At 58.1% G+C, this 17179-nt stretch overlaps 1 long non-coding RNA gene across 1 annotated transcript; it reads left to right on the top strand.

The window, feature by feature from the left end:
- Positions 1-3601: 3601 nt before the first annotated feature.
- Positions 3602-15571, top strand: LOC119093070 (uncharacterized). The gene is made up of 3 exons (XR_005093588.1): positions 3602-3866; positions 14397-14575; positions 15453-15571. It is a non-coding gene; the product is annotated as an uncharacterized LOC119093070 (long non-coding RNA).
- The last annotated feature ends 1608 nt before the right edge of the window (positions 15572-17179 follow it).

Here is a 17179-nt window from a genome sequence, read left to right as displayed (position 1 = left end):
ACAAATCGAAACACCGTATGCACCATATTTACTTTGTCCTAGTGGCCTTAACATGTGTCAAAATTTTCGGCGTTATTAGAACATCGAACCCAACACGACGTTATGCACGTGGAATGTCTGAAAGCTCAAAACGGACGATGAAAAATCAACAGGAAAGCGAAAATGCAACTCACATTATATATTTTTGACAGCTCATGCAATATCATATCATCCTGGTTGTACCAGCGAGTGATATATATGTAGAGCTGGTGGACCATGAGTGGGTATAATCATCACTAATGATCGAGACAGTTTTTTCAACGAGGATTTTACGCGGCTCTTGGCAGAACAGCCAGCCATCCAACGAGGCCAGTGTCTATGCATTGACAGAGAGCGTAGACGAATACAGTTCATCAAGTCTACTAAAATGAGCTTACGAACTAGCATTCCGAGCGAGTAGCCGCGGAGCAGGTGCCGTCTAAGTTGGTCGTGAGACGCCGCGGCCCCTCCACACCCGATGGCGACCGACAGTGAGTACCGCGTCGGCCTGGGCCTGCCGTCCATCACACTATCGGAGCGCCGGCGTCAGCTGCTGGCCTTCCTGACGGTGCTGCTCAGCCTGGCCGGCAGCCAGCTGGGCCTGCTGCTGGTCTGCTCGTCGTTGGTTGGTGGCGGCCCAGCCGTCGACCACGCGCCGCTGCTGGCGCGCGCGCCGGGCGGCGTCACCTTGCCGGCGCCGGACACCGCGCTGGCCACGCAGCCGGCGGCCGGCGGCGCCGCCGTCGCCAGCAGCGCGCTCGGCCTGCTGGCTGGTGTGTTGTCGCGCTCACACAACCGGCGCTACCGGCGCCGTGCGGTCGCCTTCGGCTACGTGTACGTGGTGGCGGAGCTGGCGACGCTGGCACTGCTGGCGGCGCTCATCGCGCGCGCGCAGCAGCAGCAGTCGCGCGCGGCCGGCCGCCGCCTGGAACGTCAGTACCGCGCGGCGTTCGCCAGCGCCATGTGGGACTACCTGTACGATCCGGCGCTGAAGGAGTACATCGACACGGTGCAGCAGGAGTTCCGCTGCTGCGGCGCCACCGGGTTCTCCGACTGGTACCTCACAGACTGGCTTCGGCCAAGCACCTACAAGCAGAAGTACTACATGAACCTGCTCGGGCGACAGCAGCTGGGGCTCAGTGCCGAAAACGAGTCCTACTACAAGCTGATTCACTACGGCTCGCCGATGGCGCAACGCGCGCTGGTGGCCCAGCTCGACAACCCCGAGGCCACCTCGCGGAAACGCTGCGAGCTGTTCTTCAACGAGGTGCCCTTCAGCTGCTGCGACCCGGAGTCGCCAACCTTCTGCCGGCAGATGTTTGCCAACCGCGTCACGTTCGCCTACAACCCAGCCGAGAACTTCACGCTCATGGACGCCGGCTGCGCGCAGGCTGTCACCGCCGCCATGCTGGCTGAGGGCCGCGCGACGGTGGCGCCGCTCTGGTGGGCACTTGGCGTGAAGCTGGCGGCGCTGCTGCTGTACCGACTGCTGCAGACATCGCAGGCCAGCGCGCTGGCCGCCGGCCGCCACCTGTCGGCGGCGCGAGGCTGGCTCCTGCTGCTGCGGCCCACACGCGGCGGCCCACCGCCGGAGCCGCTGCTCGACTCCTCGGCGGGCTCAGGTGAGGCTGAGAGGCCACTGAAGGCCGTGCCGGCAATGACGACGGCACCTGGTGTGGTCGGCTGCGGGTCAATGTATTTGTTTTTGGTGCTGGATATTCGATTACATAAAAAATGACACTTACAATACAGTATGCGATACAAGGTAAGATCACATAAAAGCATGGTAAACTATTACATAAATTTAAGATTAGAATTTGGTATAATGCTATCCTACCGTGTTGCATTATTAAAAATCCCGATAATCCAAAATTGTATCATAGTGTTCTTACTGATAAAGTTCCCCTGGTCTGACATGTCCATAACCCAGAAACATTTCCGAGGGTGACATGCCACCTGGCCTGTTTCCAGAGGCGTCCAGCACCACCGGGGACGGTGACATGACGACAGAGGAGAGCAACACACTCACCGAGGACAGCAGCGCGCCCTCTCCTGACGACGACTCGGAGCCGGACGCTACCTCTGACGACATACCCCCTCCGCCGCCGATGGACGACTCTGAGTGATCAGACCGTACTGCTTCTCGTCCAGCGGCGACGCGTGGAGTCACCTTTCGTTCCTGCGCGAGGGACGCCCTCCTGGAGAGAGTCTGAAAACGGAGACCTGAGCGGCGGGGGACTCACCACTGTGCCGGATTTGCACCAATGCCATTGAAGAGCTGTCCGGAGCCTCTGATGAACAGAGCATGAGTCCAGAGCCTAAATCCTGAGCGTCTAAGACCAACAGCCAAATTGCGTCTCATGTGCAGCCCTTGCCAGCTGGAACCGCTGCAGACTCCTCGCTGCGTTGATCTAGCCGTTTATGTGGAGAACATGTTGGTTGCCCGTGCGTTGTCAGCTCTCACGCTGCTGATCAGGTGATCACTTCACAGCTGTGGCAAAGAGACGGCTCGTGGCAACCTCCCCTCGCCCTCCCCCTTCCCCTAGGAGTGACTGGCCTGTTTTAAACTGTCATGCGTTTGTCGCGCTGGACTCGAGTCTCATATAGTCAGAATAGTCTGGAGTTCGACTCGAGCTTCGGGCTACTCGTATGACCGTGGCATCGTTCGTGTGACTTCGACGAATGGATGGAGTGATGTGGTGAGCAGGTTGACGGGATGTTGTTGCACCACCGCGGCGTCCTACAGCGCTACGCTGGCAGAATGTGTGGCACTTTACTCAGGCGTTTTCATGCAGTTGTGTTACATGTACGTAAAATATATGTCTATGGTGGGACGGAGCGCATTTCCAGCCACATGTTCATGTTTTCCTCTGCGAAATTCAGCACAAGTGTGCCTCATCCGAATGGTGAACACTCCATAAGTTGTTCGGTCGATATTAAGTCTATCGATTAGCGGCGAGCACGATGACTTTGAGATGGACGTTTACAGTAATTGCCACGTGATGAAAATTTCACTGATCCCCGCCAGCTGTCGCCAGCTGCTCCCGCAGCCGTCCGCCCAGTCACCGACTTGCCCCCGCAGCCGTCCGCCTAGTCACCGACTTGCCCCTGCAGCCACCGTCCGCCCAGTCGCTGACCTGCCCCCGCAGCCATCGGCCCAGCTCAGCAGGCAGCAGGCGCCAGCCACATCTCTGATGCACAATGGACGGGCGTCACACCGCGCATTAGTGTCCGCATGCACATAGCGCAACAGAAAATTGAGTTTACCACCGCGAGCCCACCTGGATATTGGTTGCCATTCCTCCGCACAGCTTGTGCCATTGGGGCTTTACGACGCACTCAGTTGCTGGGGCTATATGGCGCCGCCTGCCTCTCACCCTGGCAGGAAGGGCGAGCACCGCGGGGAATCGAACCCCGTACCTCTGGTTTCCCAGACGCAATCCGCACAGCGGCGGACGGAGAGAACACCCTGGACGCCGCTGCTCCCAGCTTCCCACATTGACCGCCAGGGGCGCTGCCCGTCCTGCGGCGTCCAGCGCGGGCGGCCGGCAGGCCGGACACTCGGCTCGAGGAGGTGCGGTGGTGTGGTCTGCTGTCCAGCGTCGGGGTCCGCCGCAGCCGACGCGTCGGCCGACGCCCGCTGACCCGTGGAGCGCGAGTCGAGCGCCGTTTCAGCGACGCTGTCACGGCTCCTCAGTACGCGACCGGCGAGGGCTTTTGCCGCGTGCCAGGGCGCGGGCAGAAAAGTTCCCGGCTCGCAAAGGATCTTCGACGCATCTGAGATGCTTTCCAGGTCTTGGAACGATGCTGAGGTTTTGAAGATGATGGCCCAAGGCTGCCGCTGCCTGGTGAGTCGTACGTTAAGGCAGTGCACATTTCCAGTCCAAAGTTTGTTTCAATATTGATCTGCCCTGACCGGTCGTCAGCTGGCTTCCCAAAAGGGTGAGTCAGTAAATTCTAATTTGGGATAACCAGTTTTTGTCTATGGTGTTATCTTGCGTTCATATTATGGATAATGTCATCGAGCGTTCATAATGTGCTCCGCGATGGAATTTTGAGTTTTTTATCTATGTATATCACCATGCATCACCTGTGTTTTGGCTGGCACAAGAGATCAAACACTCTTAAAGAATGGATGCAAAGCCCTGTATCAAAATATGTTGAAAACTGTGCTACAAGAGTGATCAAATGCGAGAATGCAGTTTTCAAGTGTGATTTTGCCCAAGTAACTTTTTAAATTCCGAAAGCTCATTGCGGCACTCAGCATGATACCATAGTGAGAAACTGCGATCATGAATTTTACATTTCAAGACACGCCCTGCAGTACGCAATCCGCTTATTGCCCCAAAGGCTCGTAAGTCCCAAGCAAGAGCGCATTTCACCTTCTAATGCGATCTTATTGATAATAATCACAGAAACTGCAGGGACCTGTGGGGGCTTATGCTTTCCCTTTTCGTTAAGTCTCAGTCCGGAGAGCTGGACATTTAAGACGTGCCGCCTGCGATCTGCAACAACGCACGCCATCAAACAAATGTAGACGTCTCTCTAATGTATCGCCCATCTTCGCGCCAACAAATGCTAAGCTATGCGAGGGAGGGCACAGGTGGGGTCGCGTAGCAAAACCGGACCCCGAGCGTCACTCCCACCCCTGCCGTCTTCTGAGTCAACGCGTCTTCACTATGAGGGCTAAGGCGCCTCCTGTAGAGCCTGCACGGTCCATCACCATAGCTGTGCTGTCACCGGTGCGGTCCGTCATCATAGCTGTGCTGTCACCGGTGCGGCCCGTCATCATAGCTGTGCCGTCACCGGTGCGGTCCGTCATCATAGCTGTGCTGTCTCCGGTGCGGTCCGTCATCATAGCTGTGCTCTCATCGATGCGATCCGTGATCATAGCTGTGCCGTCACCGGTGTGGTCCGTCATCATAGCTGTGCTGTCACCGGTGCGGTCCGTCGTCATGGCTGTGCTGTCACCGGTGCGGTCCGTCATCATAGCTGTGCTGTCACCGGTGCGGTCCGTAATCATAGCTGTGCTGTCACCGGTGCGGTCCGTCATCATAGCTGTGCTGTCACCGGTGTGGTCCGTCACCATAGGTGTGCTGTCACCGGCGCGGTCCGTAATCATAGCTGTGCCGTCATCATAGCTGTGCTGTCACCAGTGCGGTCCGTCACCATAGCTGTGCTGTCACCGGTGCGGTCCGTCATCGTAGCTGTGCTGTCACCGGTGCGGCCCGTGTCACCGGTGCGGTCCGTCATCGTAGCTGTGCTGTCACCGACGCAGGCCGCGCCGCTGCGGTGGCGGTTGAGCTGGCCGGCCGGGCCCGCGCGGCGCCCGCCGCCGCTCACGCTCTCGCGCCGCCGCCCGAGGCCCGCCGCAGCCGCAGCCGCAGCCGGCCAGGCCGCTGCCGCCACAAACGCGTGGGACGAACTTCTGGACGGCCCGCAGTGTACCGGGCTGGATTTAGCACGCGCCAGCCGTCCGCGTGAAGGACATGAGGGCTTGGGTAAACCCACGTGTGCCCATAGGGAAGTCGTAACGGGTTGGGTTCGGTGCATGTTTCGGGAAATTACGGGCATGGGTATGGATATGGTTAAGACGTTTGCTGATTGGCTGGTAGATGCTTCAAAAATGCTATCAAATATACCTGCTAACACTTCTTGCAGTCCCAATAAGCTCTACATCATACTAGTTTTGCATGTATTAAGGCCAAACAGTAAGTCTGGGTGCAAGCATTCCCAAAACATGACCATGTCTACAACTAAAATGCATGTAAAATCCAGAGGTGCGTCACGGATGGGTGCAGCCGATTGAGAATGCGCAGCGGGTGGGTATGTGTATGGGTGCGTAGTGAGTGGGTATGGGCACAGCCCTATGGGCAACGGATAAATTGAACGAAGGAGATCTCACCCGTGAATGCCTCTGCATCTAAAGCGTGCCTCGAAGGCGGGCTGTGACCGGGCGCTGTCCTGGTGGTCACTGTCGCCCCGCTCAGAGCCCGGCAGGCTGTGACCAGGCGCTGGCCTGGAGGTCACTGTCGCCCCGCTCAGAGCCCGGCAGGCTGTGACCAGGCGCTGGCCTGGAGGTTACTGTCGCCCCGCTCAGAGCCCGCAGGCTGTGACTGAGAGCTAGCCTGGCGGTCACTGTCGCCCCGCTCAGAGCCCAGCAGGCTGCGACCAGGCGCTGGCCTGGAGGTTACTGTCACCCCGCTCAGAGCCCGGCAGGCTGTGACTAAGAGCTAGCCTGGCAGTCAGTGCGTGCTAGCTAGCTAGCCTGGCGGTCATTTTGAATGAAACACCATCTGCGCTCGTAAGTCCCCTCATACACGTTGTATAAAACGAAATGCAAATTTACACGACGGGGTTACGAGTTTTGCCATGTAGTGGGATCTTTTTGTGACGGTCCTACTATCTAAAATTCACGTGACTGGCGTCCACGATACAAGTGGCTATGGTCCCGTCGAGTCTGTGTTAAACTCTTTGGGCCATCTCCATCCACGCCATTTCCAGTCATGCCTGGTGGCAAAGGGTCTCTTATATGACAAACAAATTACAACTCTTCCAACGATTCAAATGGGATCAAGTTGCGATAATTGAATTGTCAAGGCATAATGAAGCATTCTGTTCCAAATAGGCATTTATCTATGCATATCGCTTGGTACAGATATTGGAGTTATGGCAGCTACTGTACTTAATTACTCCTGACGGCTCAGCGATTCGAATAAAAGTCGTCCTGTTTAAGAGAGTGAACCTCTCCCGTTGAAAGCGTGCATGCAGACGTACTTTAAAGGGATCTCTGCCAAATAGACCCAAACTTCAGCATCAAGCATCTTACTGACGCCATTTGCAGCCAAGGCCAAACGGCCCCAAATATGGGCTCTGCTCCACGGTCGATAAAGCGGCCAGTTGCGTGGCCGGAGACCATCGTCTGCGCCAGCCTGAGAATCGCGCCCGGGGCCATCGCGGCATCCGGTTCGGACGGCGGGCCTGTGGCTTCCGTGCTCTGTACAAGCCCGGCTAGCGGTCAGGACAAACCACGCGGCGCCGTTCCTTTCATGTCTCCTGGTGAATGATGGGATATTAGTATAGGCATCCTGCGAGCACCTGATCGCTGCGTCAGCCGACGCAGACCGAGCTCAAGCGAGCTAACTAGCATCGCGTCAGTCGACGCAGATCAAGCTCAAGCGAACTAGCTTGTATCGCGTTAGTCGACGCAAACCAGGCTCAGGCAAACGAACCAGCATCGCACTCGCTGAGCAGACGGATCTGGTGGGACGGACTCCAGTCACAGAGCCGCCGTCGGTGAGACGAGGGCTAGCACACGCCCGGTGAGCACCTCAGGTCACTGCGGAGCCGCCTTTCCCCGTGACCAGCCTGCCCTCCCAGCCCTTTCAGCCTGCCTCTGGCTATTGAGGGTGGTGGTTAGGGACGGTGCGTCGAGCCATCGAGCTGCGCATGTCCTGGCCGCCTGGCGATCCGGCAGTGGCGTGACTCCATGTGGACTCTTGTAAAGAGTGGCCAGCACCGCTGACGCCCAGCAAATGACGGGTAATTAGTGTCGGCCTGACGCTCTGGGTACGTTTTACACCCGACCGCGGGCAGTGCAGGCCTGCGTCTAGCGGGTAAAGTACAGCTCTGCCGGCAACCTGGAGCAGTTGCCTGCGGGCTGAAGCGCTGACTGCACTTTCCACCGACCCTGAAAGCAAGGCACAATTGGCAGTGTGAGGTGCAATGTGAGGTACAGAGTGTGATGCGGAGTGAGTTGCAGTGTGAGACGCAATGTGAGGTGTAGTGTAAGGTGTAGTACGAGGTACAGAGTGTGATGCGGAGTGAGCTGCAGTGTGAGATGCAGTGTGAGGTGCATTGTAAGGTGCATTGTAAGGTGCATTGTAAGGTACAGTGTGAGTCGCAGTGTGAGGTGCAGTGTGAGTTGCAATGGCAGGTGCAGTGTGAGGCGCAGTGTGAGGTGCAGCGGCACTCTCAGCTGCGGTCCGGTTCTTCTATCACTCGATGTAAACTCTGGATGGAAAATAGTGAACGGTGAAGCTGAACATTGTTGGACAGCTAAAAAACGTGTTGGTAACGTGATGCTCGTGAGAACGAGACACGTGCGTTTGAAAATATACCAAACTTTGGAGAAACGATATGTACTGAGGGAGTGACGTGTACAAATATGCCTGCATGCCGAACATGACGGCACACTTCTTTCGTCATTGTGAGCATAAGGATATCGACACGTTTTTTGATTTCATGGAAATGCTGCGTCTGCTATTTGCCGATGCAGTGAGATGATACGCAGAAACGTTATTTATCCTCATGATTGGCTTCAGTGCCATCCAATGCAAAGTGGCCCAACTGCGTGCTTTGGTTTTAAGACAACCACAAATACCCTGCACATTGTCTGAGTGACGTCTGGAGCGAGCGCCATCGATTGCGTGCTTCGGCTCCGAGAACGTGGCTTGATAGCACGCAAGGGCAGGGAGGTGTGGTTTCGGCTAGTATACAAACCACAAACCTGAAGCGCTGGTGCGGTTAGTCACGCACACATTGAGGCGCAACCGAAATGAATTATATACACAAGAGAATCTCCGATTCTGTTATCTAGAGTACCTGTCATTTTCCACGTGACCCGTGCTCCCACAGTTGAATCTGTAATCGTTTCCTCTGAAAACTGCTTGTCCTTCCCCCATTAACCAAAATGCCGTTCTTCGGCGTTTCGTGGATTCTATGCTTACGCCTATGCATTTAGCTGGTCCCGGACCCCGCTCGATTGTCCATCGGCATTCTAATGACCGGGCAATTAATCCTCGGACTCATTACTGACGAGATAAGTACAACGTGCCAGCCGCCGACGTCTGGCGGCATCCGGCGCCCAGTTATATCTAGTCACGGCAGTGTCAGGAGCCCAGGACCGGCGCGCGGCGCCCTGACAGGAGTCCAGGACCAGCGAGAGGCGCCCTGACAGGAGCCCAGGACCGGCGCGGGGTGTCCTGATAGGAGCACAGGACCAGCACGAGGCGTCCTTAACCCACTCCGACGTGCGTCGGATGTTGGTTCGCCGATGCGCGTCCTTTGACCAGGGGCAGCGCGGGACGCAGGGGTGAGGGGTGGAGCACATCGAGTGAGGGGAGCTGCTACCCGTATCTGGGACATTTGCCCCCCATTTACCTCTCCTCAGAGGAAACGGCGTCACCCCCACCGGGGAGATGCACCTAGCGACTTCAGAACAAGTGAGAGGTCGAGAGCGGGCCAGGCCGGCAAAGAGGAGACGAAGCAGACTTCGAGCTGGGGCAAGAAGACTGAACAGACAACAGTCCCAAGGCGTGAACGGGAGGGAGCAGCCTAAAGGGACCGGTCTTCACTCCACTCTCCAAATGGTATTATCCCTTGCCGGTTCCAGCGATCCGTACCGGCGCCGCTCCACTGATGCCCCTCCCCTTCCAAATACGCCCGACCGACTTGTTTGGACCCGGAAGTCTAACCTGGATGCGGTGCGCCATGGACGGCGTCCGCGGCATCGCACCCTTCCGCAGCAGCCGGACGGGCTGGCACGGATGCGGTTTGGATGGGAAACATCCCCGGAAAAGCGCCTGCAAGCCATGTGAAGCAGGTCTGCATTTCGTGGGATGCGTCTGAATTTCTCAGCATCCCCACCGACATCCCCGTTTTTACTGCTGCATGTTGGGCGAAGCCATAACTTCTCTGCAAACGTCGGCAAGTATCTGCTGACAGCGGGTGGGTTTTGTAATGTCATGCTGCCAGCCACCATCCGTGATGGGGCGTTGTTGAGATCGCGCTGGCCGGTAATAGCAGCATTATTGGCTTAGCAACGCTCGTCCCCAAGTGACCGTCCGTAAATGGGGCTATACGGTGTTATAAGCTGTGTTGTGCAGTTGGACGCGGGGCCCTCCACAGCTCTCGCTCTCCCCTGGTCTCATGGTCATCAGCGTCCCATTTGTTCTGGCCTTCCCAGCCGCCTCCCAGGACAGGTACATCTGCCGATCTCCCGCGCCCTGTGAGCCAACAGACGCGCCTCAGTCGTGAGTAAGCCATCGGGCTGCCGGCGGCGCGGTGACGTCGTGAGTTCGGGCGAGGCGGCCCGGAGTCATTGTTGTCATACTTGGGCACGTGTCTGGCTCCGGCGCGCCTGGCGCAGACGGCGGCGGGTTTTCCGGCCAGAGAACTTAGATAGCCTCGGCGCGGCCACGACGACCAACGGCGAAACAGGCGCGGCAACATGAGACCAGAAGACGAATAAACACAACGAGAGGCAGTGGACAACCGTGGCGTGAAGTGAACCTAGAATGGGCGGAAAAGGCTTGGAGCGGGCGCCGCGGTGACAGCGTGGCGGCCCCTGAAGGGAGCCGCGGTGGCAGCGTGGTGGCCCCTGAAGGGAGCCGCGGTGGCAGCGTGGTGGCCCCTGAAGGGAGCCGCGGTGGCAGCGTGGCGGCCCCTGGAGGGAGCCGCGGTGGCAGCGTGGTGGCCCCTGGAGGGAGCCGCGGTGGCAGCGTGGTGGCCCCTGAAGGGAGCCGCGGTGGCAGCGTGGTGGCCCCTGAAGGGAGCCGCGGTGGCAGCGTGGTGGCCCCTGAAGGGAGCCGCGGTGGCAGCGTGGTGGCCCCTGAAGACTAATCGCGGTGTGAAAGGGCTGTATGCCCGAGCTGCTCATGTGCGCCTGTGAGTGTAATCATTGCAAAATTTTCGCGTATGTATGTAGGGAAGCTTTGACTTTCGACGGTTGGAAGCGATACCACGTGCGCCATGCATGCATGCAGAACATTTGAAGCCCGAACTGGTTAACGTGACTTGTTAGTGGTTCCCGGGTTTATCGACATTACGCGCTACTTTACCGTCGTAGGTATGTGCTTCTTGATCTCAAGCGATCAGGCACGCTTCACATTTTTGGCACTACAATAGTCCCCTATCATGTCTGATCGTTCGCGGTATCATGTTTGGGATAATTTCGACCCATTGGTTTCAAACAGCACCTCCCGGTTTCCTGAAGGCCGACTGGATTAAGCACAGACCTCACAAAGCAGAAGTGGATTAATATGCTGCCGAGCAGCGCCCACCCAGCATCTCCATCAAAGGCATGCACACTCCGGGCGCCTCCCAATTCCACTTGCCCTTCTATGGTCATGTGGTTAAAGCCTCTGCTGTGAAGTGCCCGCGGTGCCGGCCCGCTGGTCAGTGGTTAAAGCCCCTCTTGTGAAGTGTTCGCGGTGCCGGCCCGCTGGTCAGTGGTTAAAGCCCCTCCTGTGAAGTGCCCGCAGTGCCGGCCCGCTGGTCGGTGGTTAAAGCCTCTCCTGTGGAGTGCGCGCGGTGCCGGCCCGCTGGTCGGTGGTTAGAGCCTCTCCTGTGGAGTGCGCGCGGTGCCGGCCCGCTGGTCGGTGGTTAAAGCCTCTCCTGTGGAGTGCGCGCGGTGCCGGCCCGCTGGTCGGTGGTTAAAGCCTCTGCTGTGGAGTGCCCGCGGTGCCGGCCCGCTGGTCGTGTGGTTAAAGCCTCTGCTGTGGAGTGCCCACGGTGCCGGCCCGCTGGTCGTGTCGTTAAAGCCTCTGCTGTGGAGTGCCCGCGGTGCCGGCCCGCTGGTCGGCGGATCGACTCTGATGTCGAAATGAAGCGGCTCAGCGGAGACCGGGGCCGCGCCGCCTCCGTAAGCTGCTTTATTCGGCCAGGCTGGCCACTGGCGACTTCTAAGGCGGCTAATCTGTGCGGCTCTGGGAGTGGCCATGCTCGCTGGCCTGAGGGACCCCATGGAATGGTACGTCTGGGGGCTGGTCTTCGTGAACCACGGCCTTCCGTAGTTCTCGCGTGCATTGGCTGAATATTTTCTTCCTGTTTTTTTCTCGTTTTTTTTGTACGCATTGGTCTTGGTCCATATCAAAGGAGCGTCCAAGGAAGTGAGGGAGGAGGAGGGAGGGGAGACCGTTTGCGTTATCTAAATTCTTCCTGTGCAGCATCGCTTGGGTTATTACTAAACTCATGAAGAAAGGTGAGAGGGGGGTGGGAAGCATGACCTCTTGGCTCCCCGTTCGACGCGCGTCGGTGCCTGACGTTGGACCACTCGGCGTCGCCCCTCCCGCAGAAGATGGTGCGCTGGACGGTGCAGTCCAGAAACGACGCGAGCGGTACGTCCCGTGACGCTTCTATCAAAGCGTCCCGCTGGAGTGATAACGCACGCATCTCTGCATGCAAGCCTGGTGGTACAGCTCAGGAGGTCCACGTTAGTAACATGTTTTTACCCTGTTAGCCCAGTCCAGGAGCGCAGAAAGATCTTTGCGAATCGGTGAAGGAACCTCAGCATCATTCAATACGGGCGGGGTTGCAGGCCGAGTGAGTCCTTCTTCAAACCGGCCAAGGAATGTCATCCAGCATTACGAATGAGGTCGAAAGCCGAGCAAGCATTGCTTCAACAGCCAGAACTCTTTTAACTCGAGCAGAGAAGCCATTAAGCTAAATTCTCCATATCTTAAGTACATGAGCGTTTGTGATAGGCTGAGGTCCGCCTACCACATTGCACTGTGGATAAAATGTGGCCTTCCCCATTCATTTACCATGCCTGACGGTAAAATTTGCTCATTGCGAAAATGCTGCTCCGCAGTGGTCAAAACCGTGCACAGACCACGACACGGCGTAACAGCAGCATAAGACTGGCAGCGTTCAACGCAGGAGGGGAAGAACATTGGTGCTGACAAAAGTACTGGTCAATGGGCAGACGCGCAGACGTCTTGTAGTTTGTCATTTGTGGGGGTTTTAAGGATGTCATAGCTCGGCAACTAGAGCTCATAAAGACGTGAAACTGCCTGCACATGTTAGGCGAATGTGCAGGACGCAAACTGCTGGGCGATCCCAACACGCTCTGATCCAGGGGCTTCCCGGTGATCGAATCGAACGGGCTGCAATCCATGTTCAGATGTTCCAAAACCGGTTTCGAATACACCCTGCTTTGGCTAAAGTCGAGAGGGATGGAACCATGCAACCAATACAGACGCTTAGACAAGGACTCTGAGACTATTATCTGCACACAATATATGCGTTTTTTGCGCAATAGTTTTGTCACGGTCACTGAAAACGACGAATACCAACTTTCTCTGTCTAGTTAGCTGGAACTGCCGGCCCATTCTCGGTGTGATTTGCGAATGAGCGCACGAGCGTTGCGCGTCGGATAAGCAGCCCCATGATGACCCAGCGCAGGCCAGAGCGGTGCTCATCGTGACCACTGTGGCGCAGGCGTGCCAGACGCAAACCATCGCCGACAAGGCGGCGCTCCACCCACCGGCGGCACACGGGCCGACGAGCATGCCGACCCACTGCGGACGGCCCCGGGTAGCGCACGCCGCCAGCGCTCCGCACTGGTCACGCGTACGCACTGTAGCGACGAGGCCAGCGTCACGAGGCTGGCCCGTCACGGATGAGCAGGTTATGGCGGGTCCTGCAAGTGCCGCTGTGGTCGGCCGCCGCCGTGGGCACGATGCGGGGACGCGTGTAGCGGTGACGCGCGCAATCTAGATCGAGGGTGATGCCGTGCCTCTCGCTCGGGCCGCTTGCTCACAGAGCGAACCGGGTCCGAATCTCACAGTGTCCCGCCCCCTAGACGCCAGTGCTTCGTGCAATGGTGTCCGCGTGGCCGTTTGTAAAGAAACGGCCTGCTTATGCTAGGCGCGGGCCGTTGGCAGTGGGTCCGCACACGGGGCCACCACATCGCCGATGAGCCAAACACTGCGGGACCAATGAAATCAGAGCTGACCTCGTGACCTCACCTGACCGCTCAGGAGCTCTCAAGGGAGCTCATTGGTGGAGCTCCCCCGGCCTCTCGCTGGGTCAACGTGTGGTCATCTGCTGGACAGCGAACCCCCTTGGGTGCCGAATTCCGATGAAAGGTGAACGTGTCAAATCCACCAACAGAACACATTTGGACAATTTCCTAAATCCTTTTGGTTTGTTTCAACCGGGTTTTGATATGATCCATGTACTGACAACAGACCTTCTTCTGAGACAACTGACTCGGTCTGTAATCAACTCGGTCGCCTAATGTCGCATGCCGGTCCAACCGCTGGTCCAACAGCGACCGCCAAATGTGAATTCCTGTGCGTTTTTAGTGTTGCTGGCGGACGCATGTGTTATGTTATGCGTCTCTGCCTTTCGTGATGTCGGGCAGTTTATGAAAAATGCTTGCAAGTATTGTGTGCTGTTGTGTTTAAATTGTGAGAACATTTGCACTGGGAGGTGTGTGTAGGCGATGTCTTGCACAAATAACATTGAAAACCCGGATTGGCCTCTGATAGACGAGTGTTGTGTCTAGTGGATACTCTATGGCCGCTGCTCGTGGACGTGTCCGGCGCACGTGACACGCCCGGTCCGACTGACCCCCCCTTCGTCTGCGGCAGGCGGCGGCGAGCGCCTTCTGAATGCTGGGCATTCTGCACGCTGAGAGCGGCGCCCGGAGCCGGATGGAGCCCACGCGCGGCTCCGCCCGCTACGGCGCCTCCCCGGAGCCGGAGCCGAGCCGGGCCGACGCCAAACCGTCCCACCGCGCCTCCCACCGGCGCACTCGCCATACGCACCGGTGGGTCGCGCCCGCCGTGGGGGTCCTCGTTAGAGGTGCAGGATTTTGGGACCACAGGCCCGGCAGCCGACGCTGAAGCCTTGTACACTGACAGGCGGTTGTGCAGTGATGCATGCAGTTCCAAAGCCGGCACCTTGCCAGTGGCTGATCATGTCTATCGTGTACACTGAAACCTAGTAACAGCACCGATATGAGGCAGAGTTTGCCGGGTCTAAGCCGGTGCCCACTCATCCTGACTGGTGCCCGCGCGCGGCCGATATCGACTTTTGGATTTCGGAATCTCCTCCCCGCACGCCCACGTTGCAGGTGGCTTTTTTTGTGGAGAGCGCGGGTTGTGCAATCTATTCTCTTGCAACCAGCGTGGGGTTCCTGACTACAACATTGTTCTGTCAAACTCGTCAAGATCAGATACAATGAAGGATCTCCAGCTTCTTAACGCATACCGCGCAGGGAAGCGTTTCTGGTAGAGCGCCGGTGCGCCTCCTCTGAGTTAACACTCGCCTTATCATAACATGCCATAGGCGGACGGACTGTCCACAGCACCCGTGCTATAGCCGAAGCTGTGCATCACACCTTATGACGTATTGTGAGAATTCACGTGACCTCCGTATACCCGGGAATGACGGGGTGAATGACTTCGCGCATTTTCCCAGCTTTTATGGGCCACGATTACACGATGGCATGCTCGGCACTCCTTTGTATTGCTTCTTGGGTACAGCGGTCATTCTAGCTATAGCTTCGCGCCGCCCTGGTCGCATGGCACAATGGTGATGAGATCTGTAACAACAGGGTAGTTAAGGAATTGCCAAATTCACATGCTGCGTCGTATTCACACGTTGGTGTCGCACCTACGTGACCCAGCCCTCCGTTCGCACAGGACCCGACTGGACGAGCCCTTCGAAGCAGCCGCCTCTTCAGTCTCCACCGCAATGGCCGCGTCGACCGGGCTGCCACCGTCGCCGCCGCCGCGGGACGTGCTGGAGGTGCAGATCATGCCACAGGACAGCTGGGGCGACGGCAGGCCGGCCGGCACCGCCAGCGGCACCGCCTCGGACGTGTCCACCTCGCTGCCGGACCTGGGCGTTGCCGCGGCGGCCGACGCGCCCTCCCCCGGTCTGCGGCGGCGACGCCGGCTGGCTGCGGCCGCCGCCGCCGGCGTGGCGCTCTTCGCCGTGCTCTCGCCCGTGGTGCTGGTGATCCTGCCGCGGACGCAGCTGCTGGAGCTGACGCCGGAGCAGCTGCAGTGCGGCGCCGAGTGCGACGGCACGCTCGTCTCCCTCGCCTTCCGGCTGGCCATCCTGCTGGCCGGCTCGTGGGCGCTTTTCCTGCGGCGGCCGCGCGCCAGCCTGCCGCGCGTCTTCACCTTCCGCGTCGCCACGCTCGTGCTGGCGTTCCTCTTCACCGCCGGCTTCTGGGTCTTCTTCATCGTGCGCGTGCTGAGTGAGCGAACGGAGATCCGCTACTACACTGTACTTCTGCTGGCCGGTGGGCTGGTGGATGCGCTGCTCTGGGTACACTACCTGGCGGTGCTGCTGCTGGAACTGCGGCACGCGCAGCCTCGCTACGCCGTGCGCGTGGTGCGCAGCCCCGACGGCCAGTCGCGGCTGTACGCGCTCGGCCGGCTGAGCATCCAGCAGGCGGCTGCGCACGTGCTGGAGCGGTACCAGGCCGACTTCCCAGAGTGCACCCCGCAGCTGGAGCGGCTGCCGGGCGGGTCGTCCCGCAAGGGCAGCGTCACGCATTACAAGTACTATGACGTGGACGGTTCGGCGGCCGGCTCAGCCGTGCAGGTGAGGCTGCTGTAGGACCGAGCTGCTCCATCCTGTCACGCTGGCCTCGGAGACCATACGTTACCGAGGGCAGCGGTGGGGCTACAGACAGAATGGATCAGAAGGAGAGGTGTCCTGTGTCACTTTGCCGTACGGTGCCATACGCATCAATCACGGTCCGATGCTTCAGAACCACGATTCCTCCTATGCTCGTTCGCTGGCCTGCTGTGACTGTGGCCGCCCCGTACTGAGCGCGCCCCGCCACCCCCAGCCGGCGCGTGCTGGCTTCCCTCCTGCGCAGGGCAGCTGGCCGCCGGAGGGAGACGCGCGCCGGGGTCACTGCAACGCTCGGGCGGCCGTTCATCACGACCCGGGCCCTGCGGATGGCTCATTTGGGGTCATTATGGAATTCTATGGATTGCTTTAGCGGCGATTACCCCTAATCGCTGACTTGACAACAGTGTTTAAGCATCTTCCACCCATGCATTTTCGTAATGCGATTTTTACGACACAAACCCGGGTCATTTGACATTTATTGTTCACTTAGAGTGTGTCTCAGACATCCCACTTCCAACCAGCTCATCGCATACAACGTCCCCAGCGCTGCGCACATGCAAATGGCTTCCTGCGTCAGGCTCCAGATGATAGCTTTGCTTTACTTTATTTGATTGGGGTTTCGGAAAACTGAGTTGGTGTCGTTAAACAGTTTGTGAGCTCTCCGATTTTGGAAATTCGCTGCTTTAATATTTGAGATTTGGTGTCCTTTTTCAATCGCACTTATGTGCACATCATTAATTTAAATACACGAGACATTACCTAGGCACCCACATGTCTA

Source organism: Pollicipes pollicipes, unplaced genomic scaffold (genome assembly GCF_011947565.3).
Source record: "Pollicipes pollicipes isolate AB1234 unplaced genomic scaffold, Ppol_2.1 Scaffold_4002;HRSCAF=4701_pilon_pilon_pilon, whole genome shotgun sequence".
NCBI lineage: Eukaryota > Metazoa > Arthropoda > Thecostraca > Pollicipedomorpha > Pollicipedidae > Pollicipes > Pollicipes pollicipes.
The sequence above is the reverse complement of the archived record's forward strand: the minus strand, read 5'-3'. Positions and strand labels throughout refer to the sequence as shown.